The following is an 18,426-nucleotide window of genomic DNA, read 5'->3' as shown; positions in this document are numbered from 1 at the left end:
GCTTTTGTTTTTAATAATTTCGTCCAAGTTCTCATTGAAAACGTTTCTCCATTCCCCTCTCAAAACTCATGGGAGGTGAGCGTTTAGAGGCTGTCTTCTCCCCGGGGGACACGCCCCTGAATCCCCCCAAAGCTCTGGGGACACTCCTGCATTCATACAGATACAAACAGCAATATTTGGGCTTTTTTGTTTAATTATTATTATTATTATTAAAATTGACATCTCGTCTCTTATGTGTAGAGAATGGTATGGAGGAAAGCCATTCAAATGAATGGGCATCAATAGGAAATGTAAATAGTTGTCTAAATGTATTTCCATTTCCATTTGAAGAATCCTGACAATTATGGCGGCTGGGTGGCGCAGTGGACATTGCACTCGTCAGAGTCATCACCAACGCAAGAGACACCGGGTTCGAATCCGGCTGTCGGTGTTGCCTCCGGCTTGGGCCGGCCATCATACTAACTCAATTGGCAGAGTTAGCGGGTGGGAAGTCGATGGGTGGTAATCTGGACGTTGTAAACAGCGACTCCTACAGGTCGGTCAGGGCGCCTGCACAGCAGAGACAGGAAAATGGCGGGGGCAGTGTGAGCCTCCTACACGTTACTCCTCGCCAAATGAGAGTCCACGCTGGCAGGTGAAAAGATGCGACTGGCTGCTTGCACATGTATCGGAGGGGACATGTGACGGGCTTCTATCCTCCCTACAACCGGCCAGTGGGGGGCACATGTTGAGCAACGTTCAAGACAGGGGAGGGGAGAATTGGCACGGCTAAATTGGGATGGGAGAAAATTAGAAAAAGGAGGAGAAAAAGTGGATTAAAAAAAAGAATCCTGACAATTATTCCCTTAAGTAACAAGGCGTTATCCAGCATTCAGCTTGCATGGGAACAGATGAAGACAAGATAGTAGCGATAGGATAGGCCAACAACAGCCATGCTGGCTCCTCAACAGTAGCAACAACAATAGCTTGCGTGTGCTTATTTGAGAGATTTTCAAGAGGGAAGCACTACTGTATAAACAGTGTAATTACGTGTCTTCCTTTGGGTGGGGGGTAAATTGGTGTAATCAAGGCAGCTCGGCCTCTGGCATTGATGTTGGAATGAATAAGGCTTCCCCCCCTGGGCATTTCATGACTACATACTTCTCCACTAATTCATATCCTGCTGATGTGCTGACAAGTCAATCATCTGGCTTTACTGTAACAGCCACGTTTTTAAAATGATTTCTTGCCTTAAAGGGGATTCATGTTATCCTCTCAACGCACATCTAAAAAATCTGTGTCATCTTTAGGCCAATGTCAGCAGTAGTTGAAGAATGAATACAAATGATTTAAGTAAAAGCAGATATATCCTCCGGAACATCTCTGTGGATTGGCATGTTTAACTGGGTTGGTAGGTTGGCCCAGAGGTTGAGAGGTTCAGTAATGAGGTCAGTCAGTCTGGTTCCCGATTCGATTCCGGCTCTTCCCAGCAGCGTGTCAAAGTGTCCTTGAGCAAGACACTTAACTGCTCCGGATGTTTGCCTCCACTGTCGGTGTGTGAGTGAATGAGTGAATGTAAAGCATGAGCTTGAATAATGAGGAGCACTGAGGACATTCAGCAATATTGTTCTCCAAGTGTTGATGAATATCCTTTATTTTTTGTAATATTTGGCACTGATAGGAGGGTGTTTTCCAGTGAGCTGGTGACCAGATAGTTGTTGGTATGGGGAGCTGATCTGGGGAAATAATGCAACTGACTACTGACTACACATCATGTTCACAGGGCCCATAATTCATTGGGGTGTTGGTATTACATCTACAGTACAGTGTTCCTGTGCTCCAATCTCTCTGATGAAATGCGTAAGGTTTTTATTTGTGTGTGTGTGTGTTATCTACGTGGATTAGCAAAAAGACAAAGTATTCTTATTGTAACTAACTCACTCACTGATTCACTCACTCATTCACTCACTCGCTCATTCTCTCTCTCTCTTACTCACTCACTCACTCTCGCCCACTCTCACTCACTCACTCACATACATGCTCTGTATGTGTACCAGGTCAGTAAAGTTGTCTTTACCCAGTAAACACATCTTCCTCTCTTTCCACAGCAGAATTAATCTTAGTCACGACATTATTAGTACTTGGTTATTTTTATATTAGTGCATCCTTGATGTTACTAAAATAAGTATTCACACAGTACAATAATGTTACCATTCTGTCTGTCCTAGTTTTGAAGGCCGATCCTACAACTACAATGGCTATTTATGGAGGAGCACTCAAACAATATCTTTGATGTAGAGCAATTTTTTCCTTTGTCCCATTGTGTGTGGCTGCAAGATATCCTTATCCCTCATCATGCACTTTATATTCAGGTGGTGAATTTCTCTGTAAACATGTTAAGTATCTTCCATAAAAAGATGATTAACTCTTGTCTATAAAGAAAATATAAAAAATGAATACTCTGTCATGTGTGAGTGAATTGTAGCTGTAATATACTGTATATTTCCAGTTGATTTAGGTGAACGTAAATTGACCCCAATCCTGCTCCCAATCAAATGCATTAGACGGTCTGCTTCAGTGCATCAAGCATGGATATATAAGCACAGACAATGGTTACCCTCCTTGCCCTAAGCTACTGGAAGCCTCCTCTATTCAGAGGTCAGGACGGCCGTGTTGTCACGACGATGCTTTACTTATCACATAATTTCCATTAACTTATATCATGTATTTTGTATGCAGATTTTTTCCCCTTCAAAGTACCTTCTTAGTGCCTGCAAGTCATAGATGAACTGTGTGGTGATTGGTGAACATGGTGTAGAGGTTTAAGAAGATAACAGGCACCGTGGCACAGTGTTGAACCCTGTTCGAACCACTAAACACCATGTTGTTTTGGAAGAAAAACATCAACCTCTGAATATTCAACATATTCATGAATCTATTAACTAAATTAATAGTGTACCCAAAAAAAGAAGCTTTGATCCTGAGAACAATATTCAGAACAATATTGTTATACTCTCTCTCTCTCTCTCTTTAGAATTTAAACAACAAAACATCTTTTAGACTTGGTTTACATTGCTTCAAGGCCATTATCTGTGATTATGAGATATAAAACAAGTTATACATATTTTATTGTTCCTTTTATCAAAAAAAAAAGAATAATAATAAAAAAGGGGGAAATAATGCTTTTATCAAACTGTCCAAAATAATTTGGTCTTATATGCATCCAGCTTAGGTGTGTAAACTGAATGCATAGAAGATGGGATAAGGAGGAAATGATCACACACTTATATTAAAGACAATGGGAATATCACACTGAGGTTAGATAACATTTTATGTAATAATTTAAAAAGAATCAGAGCAGAGCTTAACATAGCTTTTAGAAAGATGCAGAATAAAAGTATTGCTTTTCCCCTCAAAAAAGTATTGATTAATGAATTTATCATTTAAAACATTTTGGCGGGTGTTGTTTACATGTTGCATGTAGTATCCCCCCTCCCCTACTTCCCATTTCCCCACATGGAATGCACCGGATTGGATAAATTACACACTGGTGCTCTAGTGCGACATCTATAGCACCTTTAAAAGGCACAACAATAACATATTACTATATATATAGAAAATAATCGAATGTCATTATATGAATAATACAACAGTGGAATTGTGTAATTAGGTACTCCAGCACATTGGATTTGAAATGGAACAATGACTGAAGTTAAAGTGCAGACTTTCAGCTTTAATTTGTGTCTACAGCCATATTGAGTGAGCCATGTAGTGAATTGTAGCCCTTTTTATACATATTCCCCCCCATTTTAGGCAACCAGACGTAATTGTACAAATTAACCTGAACTTAAATAAAGTTGTCATATTTCATATTTAGTTGCAAATCAATGTCTGTGACCCTTACAGTAAGTGCTCATTCAGGAAATAATTGTATCTTTCCTGCTAACAATGAGACATTTTTTTTTGTATCCACTTTTTCTTGTATTTTCTCCCCATCCCAATTTAGTCATTATGCCAATTCCCCCCTCCCCTTCCTGGTCTTTGCGCGCATTTGCCCCCTACTTGCCGGTCTAGGGAGCCCTGAAGTCTATCACATGCTTCCTCCGATACATAGGAGACAGCCAGCAGCCTCTTTTCACCTGGCAGCAACGACTCTCATTGGGTGAATGTAATGCGTGGGAGGGCACACTACCTCACCCAGATCCCTTCCTCGCTGTGCAGGCGCCCTGACCGACCTGTAGGAGTTGCTGTTTACAATGACCAGATTACCACCCACCGGCTTCCCTCCCGCTGACACTGCCAATTGTGTCAGTATGACGACCGGCCAAGCCGGAGGCACCGCTGACAGCTGAATGCGATACCAGTGTCTCTGCGGTGGTAGACAGACGCTTAGTCCGCTGTGCTACCCGGCCGCCCTACATTTGAATGAGACTTAATGGAATTTTAGTTGTACAGTGGACTCAGAATACTCAAATACAGTGTGAGATATGTAGTTCACCTCTTAGTGTTGTCCCTGAGAGCTGAAAGAAAATATGAATATGACTAGGCAGTTTAGGCACCCCCCTGCCATGGTAAAATTGGACGGTCCTGGGTTCAAACCCCAGCAAAGGGTATGCATGCATGCTAGGTATATACTCCTGCCATTGCCCTTGACCAAGGTACTGGCATTACAACTGGAGTTGGTCCCCAGACACCGACCAGTGTGGCTGCCCCATTGCTCCTGAAATAGTTAGGATGGGTCAAAAGCAAAGAACCAATTTCCCCAAGCAGATTAATAAAAAGTGTGTATATAGTCTATATATATATAAAGAAAAGTCTCCCTACTCTACTCTGTAGTGAACAGAAAATAATCCCACGTTATCCATCTCTCAAGAGAGAGAACTTCACAAAGTGGGGTGTGAGTAGCAGGAAAAACATGGTGGCTTGCACTTACTGTAACTCATTCCACCTAACAAAAAGATTTCTGACAACATTTTGATCAAATAGGATATGCAATTGTTGGATCTTAAGTCATTATTTGATGACTTAAACGTGTAGTTTTGACAGGAAGTTAGCCAAAATGCAGATATCACTTACAGCACTTTTAATTGGTCTGCTTCAGAAACGGCACACACTCAAGAACAAAACTAAAAGAAAATAAATGCATGCTTCCTTATAAGAATTGATTATCTTAAAGAACCCTTTCAAAAGGTTTCACTGTTCTGCCGGCAACACGTTGAGGGCCTGTAGGACATAATCACAGAGCACATCCGTTGTTTTGAATCTACCTTTGTCATATTAACATTACTGGTAAAGGCGGCTTGAAAGCAGTGCAAGAGCTGGTTGACATTCATAAATGTATGATAAGTCAGGAATGATTTTGTCTTCACCAAGCATTTGTCATTATGGGAAATAGTATTTGTTTTGGCATTGTATTAACCCTTCCAGGTGTGCGATCTCACATTATGATTGAAATCTTCAGAACTGAACATTCTAATGATGAGGTCGCAAATGGCTACTGGCCATTGGAAGCTACTGAGAGGTACAATTCTGAGAAAGCTTTACAAAAAAACATACACTTAAAAGGGTTGGGAAAATGGAACGTTAGCGTTACTCATTCAGAACAATCAACACAGCTAATGTCACACATAGCTCATTAGCTCACAGCTATTGGTAGCCATTGGGTTTTCAATGAATCAATATGGGCAGTAAAGTGAGTGGACAACTAGAGAAATGCACTCGGTAGAGTGCAGACCTCCGCCAATGCCCAACAAGCTCCTCATTTTGTCCACACATGCAACATTTGACTTGGTAGAAGACAGAAACAAGAGTTGCTCATATTGCCATATGGTGGACTAGAGGAAAGGTCACGGGGTCACCAACATCAACAGGTTTGCATATTCACAATAAATGTTGTGACTGTACAGCTAATAGATCAGGAAAGGCGGTAGAGGAAAGGATATGGGGCAACAGTGGCTCGGGAGGTAACATTAGAGCAGTCATCTGGTAATCCAGAGGTTCCTGGTTCGATTCCCGCTCCTCCGTGGCAGCATGTCAAAGTGACCTTGAGCAAGACAATTAACCCCTAAATTCTCCCGATGAGCAGGTGGCACCTTGCATGGTTGCCTCTGCTGTCGGTGTGTGAATGTGTGATTGAATGTGTAAAATGTGAGGAACAAATTGTAAAGCGCTTTGGATAAAAGCTGCTATATAAATGCAGCCATTTACCATTTAGATCAGAAGACATGCTCATTTGAAAATGGAAGGTTTGGCCTGATGGTGAAGCTAGAGGAAAGGTCATGGGGTCACCAACATATATAGGTGTCTTCCTCCAGGGTGCATGAATGTATGTATACAGCTAATTGTATGAAAAGGCCAGCCATTCGTTTTTGAGATCTATTTTCTCAGTTTAGCCTGATGGTGGCGCTAGAGGAAAGGACATGGGGTGACCAAAATCATCAATCACACACACACACACACACACACACACACACACACACACACACACACACACACACACACACACACACACACACACACACACACACACACACACACACACACACACACACACACACACACACACACACACACACACACACACACACACACACACACACACACACACAAGCGAAAACAGTACCTCTTGCCAAGACTTCGCCTTGAAAAATACTTTGGTCATGATTGATGGTGAAATTGCCCTTCTACAAAATCAAGGACCTGAGGAAAGTTGAAGAAACAGTCAGACTACTGTACATAATAGAGCACAAGTAGATGATACAAAGTCTGGGGAACAAGGTGTGAGGAGGAGGAGGAGGAGGAGGAGGAGGAGGAGGAGGAGGAGGAGGAGGAGGAGGAGGAGGAGGAACAGAGTAGGGAGCATCAGAATGTCTTGAGGAAAATAAGGAGGCTTAATCAACCTCATATTCCTGTTACATCATTTTAGTCACACTGCATAAATCAAAGCTATTATAAGCTTTGCTATTGAAACCAACATCTTAAAGGACCATACCAGTCTAATTTTGACTTGTCACCATTACCAGAGATTGTCCCCGTCTTTAACACATTTTGTAGGTGTATGTTTTCGTAGATCTCAGCCTACCTTCCACACCTGCCCTTGATGTTGAAAAGGTGTAATTTATCTTTCGCTAAAGCTCTGTATTATATTGAATGGTGTTTAGTAAGGTAAGCTGATATCAGCTCAAACATACACCATACACCTACAAACACAACATTTGTTAAAAAAGGGGCGAGAAGTCAAAATTAGACTGGTATATAGTCCTTTAAATTTCAATATTTCTCAGACTTGGCTCCAGTGTCTTAAACGGATTCAGTTGTCTGTGATTGACCTAGCAATTCTACACACAATCACTTTTTTTTTTTTTATATATATTTTTTTTCTTCCAGTAACTGTAATGGATAACAAGTATACATTTCTGTAAGCAAATTAATTTAAATTCTGTTACAAATAGTTATTCCCCACCCCTGCCTGGTATATTATAAACTATGGGTTGTTTTCACATGCTTCATTTCATGATGCAGAGGGGCATTGTGACATCACATGATAACAAAGGATAGCATTGCCCCAAAAGTGCACAATTCCTACCTACCCTGTCCATCTTCCACTCCAAGTAGGCCAAGGAAGTGACCCAAAGGATCCCAATCAATAATTCACCCAGGTCTGCTCGGTGTATGGTGTGTGTCCGCCACCGTACCCTACTTTCCTCTGAGCTTTGGGAGACAGTTCAGTTACTTGTTGCTTGCTATTATATCTCCCAGGTTGTACACTATGCACAGGGTTACTGTACTATATGCAGACAATAGTAAAGATTCAGCATCAGAGCCCCGCTACAGAGATCCCACAGAGAAAAACTATTTAAAACAATGGATTTCTTTGTCCAGCCCTTGATGTTTCCAAGAGACACAAGCGGTATAAATCAAGGCCATGTGTATGCAAATGGAAAATTAATTTGAGTATATAGCTGAGGTAAAGCATGATCAACATAGCCTGATTGGCAAAGTACAACACATACACACATACACACACACACGCACACCCCTGACGTCTGACTGTGCCACTCAGAGAGCAGTGTGCCTTACCCTGCCAGTTACTGTGTGGATCCACAAAGAGGTAGAAAATCAGCAGAGGTAGAGGTAGTCTTCAGTCAGGCGTACAGCAGCGTGCATTGTCTGAAATGACACTCAAAGACCAACACAGCGCAGACTCCACAGTCTGGGTTTCTACAACCACGCTATCTTTATCAAGGGTTATCCATGGTAGGGGTTCAAGATCTGTCGAATGAGAGACACTCAAGCCATCACAGTGCCCACACGGACCCTCCGTCCAGGCAAGGCTGTGTCTTCCCTCTGCGGCTGTTAAGATCCAGAATGCTATTCCACTGGGACTCAAGAGTAAAAATAAAAAGCAAACAAAAAAAGGCAAGTGGTTCCTACATCCACAGAGAGCAGAGGGGGAAAAGAAGCTACTGCCAAAATAACATAACCCTATGTTCTATAGTACCTCCCACCATAGCCCCTCTCTCTCTCTGCCTCATTCACTGCTTTATCGCTCTATTTCTGTCTCACTCTCTGATGCTCACTCATACTTCCACTTCACTGCTTCCTCTCTCTCTCTCTCTCCCTCCCTCCCTCTAACTCTCAGCTGTGTCTCAGTGTTGTGTTCAGCAGCCTGCAGCCCAGGGGATGTTGAACATGTGTTCAGGGTGGGGGTTGGGGTACCGTTTGACTCCACATAGGTGGCAACACTCACATCCTCCACGGTCACCTAGGCTGCACGGCACTAGCGCTTGGGAACGGTGCAGTGCACCGCTTGCAAACACTGCAAACCGGCAGCTGCTTTGCCTTTTCAATAATCTCGACTGGCCTCCTTTCTGCTCGGTTGTTGCCACGTTTGTGAAATCAGCGTGGATGTGGGAGTGTCTGACCAATGCTAGATGTTTCGTGGATGTGACAAGCCAATGAAGAACAGATGTGATTGGTGGTAAATATGGGGGCTAGTAAGAAAAGGAGGAGGTCATTGCTACAATACTACTACATACTGTATACTGCTATGTGACGCAACATGCTGATGAAGTCTCTGCGGGCTGTAATAGCCTGGAGCCACAGCACCGTGGCTTAATCACTGTAAAAAAGAAAAGAAAAAAAGGCTGCAACGGCATGCTGGTGAATGATACACTAGTGCTATTTAATGTGCTGACTGAACACTGTCCTTATTCCAGCTTCATCTACCAGAGACGAAGATATGAGCAGGAGATGAGGAGAAGAAAGGGGAGGAGTAGAGAGGAGAGTGGAGGAGAGGGGAGGAGAGGAGAAGAGAGGATACAAGAGGAGAGGAGAAGAGAGGAGACGGGAGGATAAGGGGGGGGAGGAGGGGGAGGAGAGGAGAAGGGGAGAGGAGAGTGGAGGAGAGTAGAAGAAAGCAGAGGAGAGGAGATGGGAGGAGAAGGGGGAGAGGAGGGGGGAGGAGAGGAGAGAAGGGGGGAGAGGAGAGTAGAAGAGAGTAGAGGAGAGGAGATGAGAGGAGGAGAAGGGGAGAGGAGGGGGAAGGAGAGGAGAGGAGGAGAAGGGGAGAGGAGGGGGAAGGAGAGGAGAGGAGAGGAGAGGAGAAGGGGGAGAGGAGAGTGGAGGAGAAGGGAGGAGAGGAGAAGAGAGCAGAGGGGAGTGGAGGAGAGGAGAGGAGAGAAGAGGGGGAGATGAGGGGGGAGGAAAGGAGAGTGGAGGAGAAGGGAGGAGAGGAGAAGAGAGCAGAGGGGAGGTGAGTGGAGGAGAGGAGAAGAGAGAAAGAGGAGAGGATTAGCGAGGAGAGGGGAGGAGAGGAAAGAGCTGCACCGCAGTGACGCATCTCCCTACGTTTTTTGACAGGGTTTGAGCAGAAAGAGCAGAGAGAGAGAGAGGGAGGAAGAGGAGCTTTGGAGTATTTATAGAAGGTTGGAGACTGATGTAAAGAAATAAGCTCCTCTATTTCTGTGCCGTGTCACATGGTCACCGCTCGGATGATTCGCTGTCAGCCTAAATCATATCAAAAGGATCCTGTGTCACTATTATCGCGAAGGATGCACATAGACCAGGCAAATATACCTCCGGGAAGAAGGAACAGGATTTTTATTCAGATGAGAGGAGGAGGAGGAGAGATGAGAGGGGGAGTAGGAGAGACGAGAGGGGGAGAAGGAGAGATGAGAGGGGGAGAGGGAGAGACGAGAAGGGGAGAAGGAGAGACAAGAGGGGGAGGAGGAGAGATGAGAGGGGGATAAGGAGAGATGAGAGCGGGATAAGGAGAGACAAGAGGGGGAGGAGGATAGATGAGAGGGGGAGAAGGAGAGACAAGAGGGGGAGGAGGAGAGATGAGAGGAGGATGAGGAGAGATGAGAGGGGGAGAAAGAGGCTGAGGGTTCTTAAATTGGTCCTGTTGACATAACGGATGCTCATTACAATTGGGTGATCTATGAGAAACCCTACAGATTAAATTCCCATGTTTGAATACCTCATTTGGAGGGAGTTAATGGAGGAAATGATGCCTCAACGGTCATTATGGCCATTACAGTGACTCACTTGACCAATGTGGTTAACTGGGAGAGATTGGAAAGAGGAGAACAGCGGGATGCCGGGATGGGGAGAAGGGGGGGAAGGGGGGGTGTTTGGGGGTTGGGGGGGCAGAGGAAAACATGCAAGTCCAAATGTCTTTGTTTATCTAGGCTACAGAGTATGCTCTACTTTACCTGGGAAGTGGCAAATGTATCTATTGGCTGAATGAGATGCGACGCGTGCACGGTGGTAGTTGAGGGATAAGCAGCATCAGCTGTGTCAGAGGGTGAGAATTGTTTTGGGCAAATTTCAAATTGCATGTATGTATGTGTGTGTGTGTGTGTGTGTGTGTGTGTGTGTGTGTGTGTGTGTGTGTGTGTGTGTGTGTGTGTGTGTGTGTGTGTGTGTATGTCGCTGTGTGTTGGGATCAGGACACCCCTGGGCTTATGCTGTGACCTAGATAAGGCCCTGATGCTCTCAAGCCTGGCAGGCTGTGTGTGTGTGTGTGTGTGTGTGTGTGTGTGTGTGTGTGTGTGTGTGTGTGTGTGTGTGTGTGTGTGTGTGTGTGTGTGTGTGACGTGTGTGTGTGTGTGTGTGTGTGTGTGTGTGTGTGTGTGTGTGTGTGTGTGTGTGTGTGTGTGTGCGCGTGCGCGTGTGTATGTATGGGGTAGGGGGCATGTGTAGAACGAAAAGAGAGAAAGAAGGAGAGAGAGGAAGAGAGAGTATGTTCTGATGAAATGAAGCTGCATGGCTGCATTAACTGTATGACTAAGAGCCTCAGCTGGGCCTGACACAAAAGGGATGAATGTGCACATAGGAAGTGACCGTATGGAATGATGCGCAAAACACACTAATATAAAACATTTAAAAAACATACAGCCTGTGTTCAAACACCAACCTTACGTAACTTTAAAAAAACCACACATATACTGAAAAACCACACAATATTTGTTGTCGTCGGTGGCCAACAGCGGGCATATCCCCGAATGGTCCGAATTTTCTATCCACCTTTTGACCACACCTCGATTCCGAGCCATTGACGAGTAGTTCATGTTTTTAGTTGTATGAGAATAGTGCCACCATGAGGCCAGGTGACAACTTCACAGGCCTCCTTGCTATTGTAAAACAAACTTGTCCTACTTCACAAGTAACAAATCCCTTCCTGTTTACCATGTGTTTTTTGATTGGATCTGACGGTCATTGTGGTTTGGCCTATCAATTATCTAAATGACACATTTAAAGATTTTAGTCCCCAGATTCCACACAGCAGGTTTGGTGAGAACCAGTTGAACAGGCTAGGGGAGTAGGTAAAAGAGTGTTTTATGATTCTGAATAGCGGAAATTCCAATATGGCTGGCTTCATAGGTCCTTATGGCGAATTTATGCAATTTAATAATTATTTGTATTTTCAGGCTGTATCTGCGCCTATACAGCCTGAAAGTACAAATAATTATTACTCTCGTGTCATCATCACATACCACAATATACTGAGCACACATTAGGGACAAACACATAATTTAAATGTAACGTATAGCGCCCACCACATCAAGTATGTCTACACAACATATAAGAGTTGTAGGTCAGAAATGATGGAATAGATTTACCAACAAAAAAGGTGTTTAGCCTGCTTATACCTTAAAAGCGCGAGGCAGCACGAATAACTTGGCTCTGCTAATGTATCATGCTTCCATTCAACAGACGGCAACACACGTCGAAGTCAAGTCTCACTCGCGTGATACTTCCTCTATATACTCTGTCAATACCTGGCCAGGGTACTCCTGGGTCCTAGTGCCCCCCCTCGTTACACTATGTTATGCACATGTATTTTATATGTTAATAAAATTGCATTTATCTATAGTCCTAATTATGTCACTGTTTGATGTCACAAAGAAGGGTGTATCCGAAAGCTGTCTACAACATTTGTAACAGGTGATGAAAAAGTAAACAAATAATTAACTGTATTAGACATTTGTTAATGATGAATAGGCTTCACTTTAGATTAGGGCACACAATAGCATCTGCAAATGATTTATAGATGTTTTATGAATGTCTTAACAAATCATTTGTTGAACATGAACAAATAAATGGAGGTACAGTATAGTAGTTTTTTCATATCCATTTTTCAAAGCATCTACAAATGTGTTACTACACATTAAACAACATTATTCAATGATGAACAAATCAAGTACAAACAATGTTGATAATGAGTTATCAATAATGTAGAACTAATTTGTAAATGTTATACAAATATAGTTATAAATGATTTAATAATAATTTGCGAATGTATATAAATGATTTGTTCATGATTAGTTCATTATCTACAAATACCTTATAAAGGTCTTATAACTGAGTGTTAAGGTGCTCCCATGGTCGAGCGGACAGTGCACGGAGCGGACTCTGCCAGGTCCGCACGGACACTTTGAGCTTTCATAGTCGAGCGTACCTCCGCGGACCAATTTCCTACATGTCTCGCGCCAGTTTACACAATTTTTCCCACGCTGTTCAACTACTGTCATGTCGTCGTCATCCGATGTCAAAATAAAGAGTCTATGTTATCTCCGTTTCCAATATTTCGAAATAAAACTGGCAGTTTTACACACTTCATTTAGAAAAGACATTCAAACATCTCAAGTTTCTTCAGATGATGAAAAAAGACATGGTCCAAATGTATATGAATTGGAATGGGTGACGATTAGCGATAGTAAAACTAAATTTAGCGTCATCTACCTGCCAACGTTTTACCGGACCAATCCTACCCATTTAATCATGATCCTGCCCTACTCTCACTTGGCACAGAGTGAGTGGTCAGAGTAAAATGCAGATCGGTGTCACATTAAATGCAGGTCGATGTCAACCAAAACACAGAGCAGCCTTTTATGTGACACCAAGTGAGCGGTGCGGACGTCCGCGCATTAGAAAATTGGAGCTTCGCACTTGGAGTCCGCTTTGAGTACGTGAAGTCACAAATGGGGCTATTCTGTTCTGATGACTCAGAAATAATCTGCTCTGCGTTGTGTATTCCCTTAAAAGCCCTATTGTACTTTCAAAAACCAGCTACGTGGTTTACAAGGCCACGGCAAAGAGACAGCGGTTGAAAGAAAGAGTCAGAGAGAAGATTAATGTAAGGATCCGGTTTTAATGGGATCCTAAAGTTAATAACAACCAAAAGATTTGAATGTAAAAAACAATGCAATGATTTTCAATGGTAGCACTCTCTATGCCGAGGGATCATTAGAAAATCAGACTAAAATTCACTTTAAACTAAAAGCATCTCTCTCGGCTCCTTCTCGTTGGATTCGCTGGTGTCCGTCTCAATGCGTCGCCGTCCTCGTCCAGTAGGGGAAAAGAAGGTTGTGTTGCTCCTGTGTTGTTTGTTGTTTGTGTGTCCCCCTGCCCCCGTGCAGACTATTTTAACGCTTTGACTCCTCCCCCTAGAATACGCTAGACTTTACGTCACAGGGGCGGAGTCTCTACTTCCTTATTGGCTGAAACCCTAGAAGCGGCCACTTTGAGTAGGCCTGTCTAAAACCGTAAATTCCCTTATGAGGGCATATCTGCAGTTGGCCTATTTCCTGTAGCAGAACAGCTGCAGTTGGCAGTTGGGGGAAGTAATCACGATAATGCTTAAGGGTCTGGTGACAACCCCATTGTTTCAGCCAGCCAAAAGTCTCCTGTAAATATCAGGGTTGGGTGTCTCCGGGCTATTCCTTTGTTTAAGTTGGCCTGGTCAACACACCATTTCTATAGTCTATTGTCTCTGAGTTTCGGCCTGGGGAAGGGAGACAAAAGTCTCTGTTGACTGTTACCTCTTAAAATGCTAAATCACTCTGTCTCAAGACCTGCTCGAATATCCTTGGGCGGACGAGCAGAACAGATATATGTAAATAACAGAATGAATGAACTATTTTAATAGTGTGGTGTACTGGACTTACAGTTCAACTTCGTCCAGTCGTGTTGCCCTATCTGGGGAAATGCAGATTGTATACAGTTTGTCCCTGAAATTATACTACAACTAAGTATTTATATCTAGCCTAAGAGTAAGCTGTACATGTATACATTTTGCTTGGGAAATCCACCACAGGTCCCCGGTTTGGGGATTCTATATCCCCAATATTCTTGTTAGTATTTTCTCAATCAAACTGTTCGTACATTGTACAAATACCTTAACCTTTTAACTGTTTTAGCCAAATCACATAAAAACCAAATATTTAAAGAATCCTTCTAACGCACAGTTCATATTTGTTAGTGCCAAATGCTTTCAACACCCGCGTTAGTTCACTCCCACAATTAACGATTATCAGTTAGTTGAAGTTGACACAATTTTAAGTTCACTCACACAATTAACAATTACCAGTTAGTTGAAGTTGACACATTTTTATCAGTTTTTTCAGTTATTTAAAGTTGACATCCGTCTAGGTCCGTCTCTTTATACAAAAAGAACATCGGACCAGTTATCAGCTTTTTGCTATACTTATGTGTAGTTAACCAAACATGTCTGTTTTGTGCGGCTAACTCTGAAAGAAAAGATTATTGCATCGCATTAAAATTAAACACTTCTAAGAAAGGAGAGAGCTCAAAATCAAAAATCAAAAATATATACACGCTCTCTCCATGGACTTATCATTTCGCTTTTCCTCACTTTTTCCTATGTGTACCTTAGAGGTTTCTTAATAACTCCTTGCGGTCGAGAATCTCTTTCCGGGCTTGTGCTAAGCACGGTTCCCTCCGGTCCTTTTGGTACCCCATCCAAGTCCACAGAGGAGAAATCATTATGTTCCAATTCATAATCCTCTCCTCTGTCTGGCTCCTGTAGGAATCCCTCATCCCCTACCGGTGGCCAATCGTGTTGCCCTCTGTCTGGTTCCCCATAATCGTTTGCATCTTCTCCTTCGTTTAGAGGTTGCGCCACGCCGGTTTCATCGTCCGCATCTTCTCCTTCGTTTAGAGGTTGCGCCGCCCCGGTTTCTTGCTCAAGGGCCCGTGGTTCAGATTCCCATTCTTGGCCAATATCTACAGATTTTACGCAATGCGAAATATGAAACCACATCGGTGATCCTTCAACCTGTAAAGCCCTTTCGGTGGCTCGGACGACTTTGTATGGCCCTTCCCGTCGCGCGCCATACCATTTACGCCTAAATACTTTAACATAAACGTAGTCGCCCGGTATGATTTGAGGTGTAGTCGGCCTATTCACCTCCTCCCCGGTTTCATGCTCCTGTCTACTGGAGACATGATCCAGAATATTTTTGTGGATCTTTGACATGTATTTCACGTACTCACGCATATCATTGTCCAGGATGTCCAAACTTGGACCTTTGCCTGTCGCGCGCAAGCCTGGTACTACCATGCAACGACCTAACATCATTTCGTGCGGTGTCAAACGCAGACCGCGAATTTCGCTCGATCGACACGCCATCAATGCTAATGGGAGAGCGTTTAGCCAATTCAAACCTGTGTGTTGACAGATCTTAATCAATTTGTTTTTTAGTGTCCCGTTCATGCGTTCCACCATCCCCTGGCTCTGCGGATGATAAACGGCCCCCAATCGCTGTTTTACGCCTAAATGTTGGAGTATTAAACGTATAGTTTTGTCCACGAATTCTTTTCCATTGTCCGAGGAGATTCTGTCCATTAACCCAAATCTTGGACACACCTCTTGGCATAAGAACTTGGCCACCGATGCTGCATCCTTGTGCCGGGTGGCGCACGCCTCCACCCACCTTGAAAAACGACAGACAACGACAAGAATATATCTCTTCTGATTAATTGGTTTAATCATGTCAATGTAATCAATTACCATGTCTCGCATTGGGCCATTGGGCGTGGGGATATGTCCTGGTGACACACTAATCCCCTTACGTATATTATTTTTCAAACATACCGTACATCTCTGTATCACATGATCAATTTGACTGGTTAAATCTGGCGCCCAAAAGCCATATTCTTCGATTTTTCTCCTTACCTCTCCCCGATGAGCATGACAGAAGTCATGCGCCGTGTGGATCAGCAGTCCGACCAGGCCAGCAGGAGCCACCACAAATCCACCGTGGCTGCGCCATAAACCTAAATCATCCTGACTAGCCCCCCTGGTTATCCAGAGGTTCCTTTCTACCTGACTAGCCTCCTCCTGGAAAGTCAAAACATCCTTGTAAGTTATCTTGTCCTCTAACTCCACCTCGTGTGTGATAACCAAGACCTTACCTGCCCTGTCAGCGCCTGTCACTTCCTTGGCAGCTTCATCTGCTCTATTGTTTCCTCGAGTTATTTTGGACTTGTCTGACTGATGAGCAGCACACTTGATTATTGCAATCTGCTTTGGTTTCATAATTGCTTCTAACAAATGTTTAATCTGACAATGTTTTATGGCGCTTCCATCGGCTTTCTTGAATCCTCTCCCTTTCCACACTGTGCCAAATAAGAATGCTATTCCGTGTGCACATGCCGAGTCGGTATGAATATTTACAGTTCTGCCCTCTACCATTTTACATGCTTCCGTCAGTGCGACCAATTCTGCTAGCTGGGCTGAGCAGGGTTGTGCTAAAGCTTCGGCCTTTTCTACCACAAACCCTTCGCCCTGTGACCTTATCACGGAGTAGCCTGCTTTTAGTCCCTCACCAACTCGATAACAAGAGCCGTCAGTCCATAGTTCCAGATCTGGACTGCTAAATGGAAAAGCCTGCAAGTCTGCTCTGAGTTTAGAGTACCTCTCGGCTTCGGCCACACAGTCGTGAGGTTCTCCATCCTCAGGCGTAGGGATGTCCGCTGCCGGGTTCGTTATGGAACACCTGACCAGAGTCACATCTCCCTGTTCCAAAAGCCTGTAATAATGTCTAATGCGAGGCATCGTTAGTGCATATTTACCGGACTCCAACAGACTCTTTAAGTCATGCCTCACCATGATATCCACTGGATATCCCATCATCTTACTTGCGGCTTTCTCGTACATTGTATAGACTCCAGCCATTTCCCGGTAGCATGGAGCCATCCCCATCTCGACTTCCGAGTAGGCAATGGAGTAGTACGCCATCGGCTGTGGTCGCGCCCCCACCCCGGTGTCCTGGGTCAACACCGCGCACGCCTGCTTCTGATCTGGAGAGGAAGAGACGTATAATATGAATTTCTTGGTATAGTTAAGCAAAGCCAGGGCTGGCGCTTCTAACAGTCGGGACTTGATTGTTTCAAATGCCCGTAAACCATCCTCAGTCCAAACCACTTTACTACTCAGCTTATCAACGCCCGCCTCTTTCATCATGTCTCTTAATGGTTTCACTATTTCAGTATAGTTTTCGACCCATGGAGAACTGTACCCTGTGATACCCAAAAATCCCATCATTTGTCTTACCGTCACAGGTTTGGGAGCCGTCTTAATGTCCACCAAATGTTCTTCCGAAATAGCCTGATGGCCCTGTGAAATTGTTTGTCCTAAATAGATCACTTTAGGTTTACAATATTGCAATTTTTTCAAAGACACTTTGTGGCCTTTTTCTGCCAATAGCTGCAACAGTTTTACGGAGTCGCGATGACATGTTGTCTGATCGTCTGCACACAGTATCAGATCATCCATGTACTGAATGACCCTAGAGGTCAATATTGTATCCAACCCGTCTAAATCCTCCCTTAGGATTTTGTTAAATATGTGTGGCGAATGCTTTAGTCCCTGAGGGATTCTAGTATACTCATAATGCTCATTTTTATAGGTAAAACCAAAAAAATGCTGGCACTCCTTGCTCAAGGGTACACTAGAATATGCACTACACAAATCTATAACCGTAAAGTATTCAGCTTTCGATGGGATAAATGTCAATAGCGTATGGGGGTCGGGGACATCCGCGGGATAGTCAAGTAAAACCTTGTTGACAGCCCTCAAATCGTGTATCAACCGGTACAAGGTATCAGGTTTCTCCACGGGTAGCAACGGCGTGTTGC

General features: G+C 43.7%; 1 protein-coding gene across 1 annotated transcript in view; it reads right to left on the bottom strand.

Moving 5' to 3' along the window:
• Positions 1-8,306, bottom strand: part of LOC311224521 (nck-associated protein 5-like) — a 470,803-nt gene extending 462,497 nt beyond the window's left edge. The window contains exon 1 of the mRNA XM_084309543.1: positions 8,059-8,306. The gene's annotated coding sequence lies outside the window, so the exon portion shown is untranslated. The remainder of the gene's footprint in view (positions 1-8,058) is intronic.
• Between the last annotated feature and the right edge of the window lie 10,120 nt (positions 8,307-18,426).

This window comes from Notolepis coatsorum (genome assembly GCF_963971535.1).
Source record: "Notolepis coatsorum genome assembly, chromosome: 3".
Classification (NCBI taxonomy): Eukaryota; Metazoa; Chordata; class Actinopteri; order Aulopiformes; family Paralepididae; genus Notolepis; species Notolepis coatsorum.
The sequence above is the reverse complement of the archived record's forward strand: the minus strand, read 5'-3'. Positions and strand labels throughout refer to the sequence as shown.